This window comes from Rhamphochromis longiceps, linkage group LG11, assembly GCF_057381845.1.
Source record: "Rhamphochromis longiceps isolate RC_006_pf linkage group LG11, R_longiceps_female_GT1.1, whole genome shotgun sequence".
NCBI classification, from domain to species: Eukaryota; Metazoa; Chordata; class Actinopteri; order Cichliformes; family Cichlidae; genus Rhamphochromis; species Rhamphochromis longiceps.
In genome coordinates this window covers 21562301-21570201 of record NC_140567.1, presented here as the reverse complement: position 1 = coordinate 21570201, position 7901 = coordinate 21562301, and the positions used below count along the sequence as shown (strand labels likewise).

The window sequence follows — 7901 nt, the reverse complement described above, 5'->3', positions numbered from 1 at the left end:
ATACCTTTGGTAATATACCTACATAATGAAATCTTGATTAGTGCTCATGTTGTGCATGCTAATTAACTGTTAATGGCTGGTTGGAGTAAGACAGAGTGGTGAAAGGCTGTAAGTTTTTAAAGATCCTTCACCTAAAGAGTGAACAGAAAATACATCAGCGTCAAAGTAATAGATGTTATGTGGAAAATAAATAAAAACTCCACAGTAGCTAAAATCATGGACAGTCGTGGTTTTAATGGCTGGTTACTATGGTTATAGGAAAACTACATAGCTTATATCATATACATATATGAGGCAGGAAATCCAAAGTGTGGGGTTAGGATGAACTTTGGCCAATTCAGTAGCCTAACAGTAGCACCATAGCATGGACACTTGCTCAACCAATAGTCTGCCTGCTGGTTGCTACCACTTCTTCAGATACAGTGATATATGTTCCTATTTTAAATGTTTGTTACTACAGTCGTTTATTTCCTTGCGGTGCACCACAAACTGTTATTATTCGCAGTCCTGGAGCACAAACCATTTTTTGATACTCCTCAAAATTACACGTTTGAATAATTAAATGAATAAAATAAACATGCACCTACAGCAGCAAATGAATGGCAACCACTTAATTAGCAAACCTTTGGGGCTTGCACAGTAAGTTGAATCGATTATTAAACATTGCTGCCCTGACTAGTAAATACCAGTTAGAGTAATTGTTCATATTTTATTAAAATACAACAACTGGCTCTAAGATGTTATGCAGCCACTTAAGGAACAGGAAGCTAAGCATTGGTCAATAATGCCAACCCTCTCTTTACCTATGACAGGAGGGAATGTACAATTGGGTAAATAATAGTTTGATCCACTGCTGGATTAATAAGTTTGCTCACTTTCAAAGAAATTAACTTTTTAATAGTAGCTTCTTAATGGAGAGAGATTCAGGGGGGAAAAGAACAGAAAAGTTATAAACTGATCTGCATGTCATTGAGTGAATGACATGCTCTCTTTAAATTTTTTAGGTTTCTTCATTGCCGCTTGGAAACTTGAAGGTTCAGCTTCCTCCAGGATTGAGCAACCCAAAGCATAATGTTTCCACCTCTGTGCTGAGATGGTGATCTTTGGGTCATAATCAGCATTTCAATTCCTTTAAACATGTCAGGTTGAGTTGTTGCAAAAGAGCTTGTTTTTGGTTTCATCTGACCACACACTGAAAAAAAGGGACTGGCCATCTCTTGGATTTATGTAAGCATCTTGCATGTATTTAACACAATTGCCTCATGTTTTAAAGATAAATGTAACTATATAGTGTAAAAACTACATGATATGCAGAAAGGGTGTATTAAATTGTTCATATCATGTTCAGGTGAAGTAAGTCAATAAGATAGCAACGTTAAATCTCGTGAAACCACGCGTGATTTCATCTCGCGGGCTTTGGATCGTGGTTTAAAAAATGCATCCATCTCAGTCAAGTCGAGCAGCCAACTCTACGTTTTTTGGTATGTCTTGATTTTTTGAATTAATATTTACCATATTTCAGCCAAATGTAGTTAAACGTCTAAAGTGCCGCCATGTAACATGCTAAAAAAGAGCCGTTAGCTTATTTGCTGTTTTATCTGTTATCAAAGAATTGGCGCTTTTTCATTTGAATTTGTCTTTGGCACAAGAGCCGTAATATCACATTAAACCTAATTACGAGGCACTCATAACATAATTTGGTTTTCTGTGTGAATAGATTTGTCAACTGACTCTTCAGTTACATTGTGTATTTACTGCACCGTGGTGTTAGTGAGATTTTGGACATTGAACAGCTTTAGCTAATATCATCAGCGGTATTATGCTAGCTTACATCCCTACCCCTCCTGCCCTCACCTGCTGTCCTTTTGTTTTTGTTTTTGTTTTTGTTGATGCACATTGAGAGACCACATCTATTCTGCATTTCACCAGGAGTCAGCTGATGGATTGTGGGTTCAAGGTGTTATGGTAAGAAAGTATATTCTATTTTCGCTTAAGGTTTCTGTAACTTAATTATAATAGGTTTTTTATAATTATTAGGTGCATGCATACTCAAATAGACCACCCTATTAATACAACTGAGAAATCCAAAATCTGCCATAGGTTTAACTTATACCTGTATGTATTGTCAGAAAGGTGATTACTGGACTCACATTAATGCACACTTGAACTAAAATGAGGTTGTAACTTGTGGGTTCTTGGGTTGCAAATCAGAAATAAACATCTTTGGATTTTTTTAATCCCATAAGATCTGGAAACACAGTTTTTATTCAACAAAACATTACTGATTATTAACCAAGCACAGTGCCTGCTGTTATTTCAAAATAATTTTATGTCATTTCAGATGAAATGCAGCATTCCAGTGCATCCCAACCATGCCTTTACAGTCAAGGTTTCTGACGGAGCTGAGTTTCTCTCTGACAGTCTGCTGAAAGTGTTTGCAAAGTGATCGGGGGAACAGGGCACAAAGCTAAAGGATGTAGCTGCCATGATGACAGTAAGAACTTTAAAATTCTTTAACTACAAAGTGTATATGTATTGCATTAGGTCAGTAAAAGATTTTTATGCTGCATCCATTGAAACAGTCAACTATTACCTGTGAGTACTGATTCCACCGAAAGGATGCCATAATTTTCGTCATGCATTTACTGGCCCACTGAGAAAAATTGATCTTTTTAAAAAAATAAATGTTCTGGAAACTATATATCCATAAAGTTGATGTCAAACAGGAACTTTTGATATTGCTTTGTAGATGCTGGTGTTGCATGTTGACTGGTTTAAGTTTTGGTCTGGGATCATTTTCTTCTGTGCTACTGAAAAGTTCACAAATCTCTGTTTTCTTTGTTATAATACTTTAGGATGACATTAATGCTCAAAGGGAGTCTCATCAAAGTGCTCCGCATCTGTGTGAAAGACAATTGCAACATCTTGGTGCAGGAGTTCATGGTGAGTGTTTTATGAGTAGATTGTGGCTTTGCAACATTTAAAAATGCATTTAGTTATCCACTTGATCCTCATTGGACCAGTTAGGACCAGTAGTCCTCTTTAATAATTTGAAGTTCACATGAGGCCTGGTAGTGAACTCAGCCGCCGGCCCTTGAGGCCCCACCCCTGTATTAGGGGTCACATCAGTGTGAAAAAACTTTAAATTTGTCATTCTAGTGAACAAAGGAAAATCCCACCAATATTTACATTAGCTTTTGTTTGAAAAAAAAAAAAAGACCAACAGCTAACCAAATTGTGGGGCTGAAAGTCTAAATTCTAACATCTTCTGAGTGACAAAACCTGGATTTCTGATGGGCCGGTGTCTTTCTAAGAAAAACTAATGTAAAGCATTTGAAATTATGTTTTTCACCCTCTCTTAGAAACTCTGTTAGACCATGAATGGCAGCATGGCAGGCCACTCTTTGGCTATAGCTATTTACTATGTTGCTTGCATTGGTTTAAATTACTCTAACATTAGAACTGGTAGATTCAAAAGAGATGAGTTTAAAAAGGAATCTTAAAGAAATGTTTTGTGTTTAACCAGGACTTGACTGAGGCCACTGCACAGATTGAGAAAACCACAATGAACATCTGTCTCCAGAGGATGCACCAGGCAATGACTTTTCTGACGTTGGCATCATCATCGAGGGTATAGTAGTTCTTCAAGATCTGGATAACGTGACCTTTGCAGTAGCCATGCTGTTTGGACCTTTTTTATTCCTTCAATATGAGTTACCCATCACAACTCTGCTACACTTTTGAGGTGATTCAAAGGGTGGTAATGGAGTTGGAAGCAACTCAGCTCTCAAGAAAAGCTCACAACTAAGACAAAACTGCTCCTGCAACGAAGCTCACTGTTATGCATGTGAGGTGACCAGCTCTAGGTGAGAAGACATTTAAATCTCACACTTGTTCTGCTGCATTTTTGAAGCTCAATTCCAGGAACAGATCGCAGGGTTCATTTTTATATACACTGCAACTGCCATGAGGACGAGCCGTTTTTTTGTTGTTGTTGTTGTTTGTTTTTCCTTTTGCTCTGTACAAGTTCTCTGTCTGTTTGGCAGCATTTTTAAATTTCTCTTTGTATTTTTTCTTTCTTTTACTAGTGAAGAGATGTAGCATGAACAGTTATGCAGTCTAAATATCCCATATGGGCCGTGTGAAATGGTATTTTCAGTTTCATTCAGTTGAAGTAAGGAACGTTGAATATTTCTAAGTGTGCTGTTTTGAACCAAGATGTCACAGTATGATCAGTGCCGTAATTTTTGACAGTCACTGTATCAATGTTATTTTTGCATCTCTTGAATAAAGGTTTTGACCTGCAAGTGCTAATTTCTTTAGTTATTGGGGTAAAATGGGTAATGTTAATAGGAAGGTGTTTGCCAATTCAGTAACCTAATTTAATGTTAATGGAAACTAACATTACCTCAAATTGTTTAGTTATAATTGTTGTTTAACTGAATCTTGACGTTAGAGGCCTTAAATAGAATGTTTTGTATTGTTCTTTCCCAACATTTTTCAAAAGAAAGAGTCTAATTTCTTTGCTGTGATTGATTCCAGAGAACACGGAAGAACTGACATTATTTAACTGTTGGTTTATATAGATTCAGTAGTGGAGTAATGTCAGTTTAATTCTTTACCTACTGTCAATGCAGTGAAATTAGACATTTTGTTTTGAAAGGTTACTGGTGGATGCCAGCAACCATCTTGGAAGAGAACAATATAATCTGTTATAAGGCCTCCATTTGAAAATTGTGTATTTGATACTAGAATATAATAGCAAAATGTAATTTGAAGATAACATGTAGTATTTAAGTGACCAAGTAGTATTGGGTAAAAGTTATTGAATGGTGTTGGGATAAAGTGAGAAAATTGTGAAGGATTAAAATATTTCAAGAGCTCAAATTACTTCATCAAAACATGTTTAAGTCACATTTTATCAACACAAATTGCACAGGTTTATTGAACATGAATAAATTGTGTTAATTTAACTCAATTGTTTAAGTTGCTGCCAAAGCAAAACATCTGTGTGCAACAAATGTCCACCATTGAATTAAGTAAATCCAACAACATATTTTTTTCAGTGCAGCACTTTCCCCCAAGCCCTCTCTGTATTATTTATTGTCCAGTGGCAAACGTGAGACAGACCTGTACTAGACTGGACTGCTCATTTCTCGAAAGTGAAGTGAGCCAACTTATAAATTCACAGGGGTAATTAAGTAAGTATTCCCCCAAATGGCAAATCATAGCTGTCTAAACAAAAATAATTCTGTAATGGTTGGCTGGACAAATGTTTGTTTAGATGTGAGGCATGGGGCCAGTGGCGCAATGGATAAAGCGTCTGACTACGGATCAGAAGATTCTAGGTTCGACTCCTGGCTGGCGCGAAGCAGTTGTTCTTTTTTTTGGGTGGCTGAAGCTCAGGATCTCGAGCAGGTCATCTATTGATCACTACCAGAAGGTAGTGGTTCCACCCCTGCCTCCCCCAGTCTGCATGCCAAATATCCTTGGGCAAGATACTAACACCAAGTTGTGTGAATGTTAGTTAGAAAGTACTTAAAAGCATAGAAGAAAGTGGTGGTGTGAATGGCTGACTGTGGCATGTTGTTTAAAGTGCTATATGACAATCAGGCCCATTTACCATGTAGGCTGTGTCAGCATAAACATGTAGCCACTGTTGTGTAAATGTTAACCTGTAAAAACAGAAAACTTTTGGTGTCATGTACGAACACTTATTCTAATCTCAAATGTACTTTTACAAGACTGTTACAGTTTATGTGTCTGTAAGTATGACAGGTCCACTGCTGTGAATTTTGTCATCAGACTGTGATTACAAGGATCCATGCAGGTGTCCTGTCATTTTTTTTTATAAAGTAAGTACATCTGTTGTGTCTGTAAAGCAATGTAGTAGCTTTTTATTTGGCAAACTATAACTATATTACACACTACAGACAGCTCTTTGAGCTAGGTCACATGCTAACTGATGGCTGCAAACTAAGCTAGCACGGCCGCTTTGTCCCCAGTCTGCGCTGTCCTCAAGGAAAAAAGCTTAGTGTTTGAAAAATATGATTTCAAAAATTACTTTCTCCAAAGGATGATACCGGCCACAGCTGGTTGCATCTATCCCCAATGAGTCACACGTCACAAGAAAGGCTGCAACCTATTCTAGCAAGGAGGCCTGGTCTTAACTAAGTAAAAGCAGGGAAATGTCCTTGAACATTGGAAAAAGGACAAATCACATGTGTAGTTTGCGAGACATTTTATGACTGACGTCAAAACAGTCAAATCAGTATGCAAAAATGGTTACAAAAGTCTGTCTATTTAAAGTTTTCTGTGGTGGTACCTGGTATTGTGTTAAAATACAGCAGCTGGTGGCCCTTCAAATCTGCCACCTGCAGTGCATCGTACAGGCCTCAGATTAGCAGCTACAAATGACACATTTCAGTATATTGCTTGCAGTGCTTGGGCTTTAACTTCAGTCAAAGTCTCCTTCAAACCCCAGCCTCAGTGGGAAGCTATACCCCCGTTAATAAATTGTCAGGTACAGATAACAAACTGTCTGAAAGGAGGGAAGGTATCTGCCATTTAGGGTCTTTACCTCCTGATATAATATGTTCTGAGTAAGCATATTTTGATCCTGCAGTATTAGGAGCAATGCATAATGTTCAGTGGATTAAGAAATGTGACATGATGTGAATCCTCACAATCACTGTCACATTGTCCTTTTTTCCCGTTGCTCAGTGAAATGAATTAAGCAGAAATGCTTTCATGAGACAGGAAAAGAAGGGAGAAATTCAGAGGCGCTGCAAACAGATTGAGGGAGAAAAGGGGGGAGGAGGGACATATTTCTCTCTCCAAGATTGATAAAAGAGATATTTCTGTAACTCCAGGCTAATTCAATGAGTAATGCCAGATCTCGCTGGGGATCTGCAGGCCTGGCTTCAAAACAATTAGCTGGAGAATGGGAGCCGTTTAAAAGACAGGGAGATCTTAATACAGCTGTGGGTATTTCCCCATGGAGGACTAATTTTTACAACCTCGTTCCAGGGTCTCTCTCTCACTCTAATACAGCTAGTCAATCTCTGCTGTCTCATTTAATACAGAAGACAATTTTGTGAGAGTTGCTTTAGGGAAAAGAAAGAGAGCAGTGAGGAAAAGAGAAGGGACAGCAGTGCAGACGGAGACTGCAGGGAGATAAGGAAAAGAAGATATAAGACAGTGTGAGGTCCGAGACAGCGTTAGAGAGAAGAAGAGAGAATGTTATGGAGGCAGAAATAAATACAAAAAGACAATTTAAGAGGAGAAAGACAGAGGGTGGAAAAGAGAGAAGAGTGAGCCTAAACAGTAAAACAAACAAGAACAAAAAGAGACAGGAAGAGAAAGCAACGCCTGTAGAAATAGATGAGGCTCAGCAGAAGTCAGGATGCAGTTGTCTGGGGAGCTTGAAGATTGAACACCCGCTCTCTTTATGAGGACTTCCTGCATGCTGCCCGCTGCATGCTGTAGGCCACTCAGTGAATCCGTTTGTCCAAAGGGACCAATCAGCCAGAGCACCAAAGAACTTAGTCAGCACGTCCTTGTCCACACATGTAATCAGAGTTACTGTTAAACCCTTACCATTGTAAATCACTCTTCACAGGCTCTTAACCCACAGCGTTTTTCACTCTGTAAAACTAAGTTGCTGCCTAGTTTAGCCTCTGTTTGCAAGGCAGCTGCCATCAGCTGAGGTATTCTAACTTGTTTTGTTAGGACTAAAAAGCCAATGCAGAATCTATTAGCTATAATTACTAATTCCTGAACTACAAGTATTTCATTATACCTCAGAAACTGGCTTTCCCTAAAGTTCTCGGATAAATAAAGTCCTTCCTTATCCTACATATGCTAAATAATACCGAGGCATCAATAGACCAGTGTTCCCC

The 7901-nt window shown here is 38.3% G+C and overlaps 1 long non-coding RNA gene across 2 annotated transcripts; it reads left to right on the top strand.

The window, feature by feature from the left end:
- The first annotated feature begins 1191 nt into the window (after nucleotides 1–1191).
- Nucleotides 1192–4212, top strand: LOC146659032 (uncharacterized). Of its 2 annotated transcripts, XR_014913768.1 has the most exons (5): nucleotides 1192–1481; nucleotides 1902–1965; nucleotides 2342–2494; nucleotides 2856–2943; nucleotides 3527–4212. It is a non-coding gene; the product is annotated as an uncharacterized LOC146659032 (long non-coding RNA). The 2 variants fall into 2 exon arrangements; XR_014913767.1 differs by lacking the exon at nucleotides 1192–1481 and having other exon boundaries at nucleotides 1494–1965.
- The last annotated feature ends 3689 nt before the right edge of the window (nucleotides 4213–7901 follow it).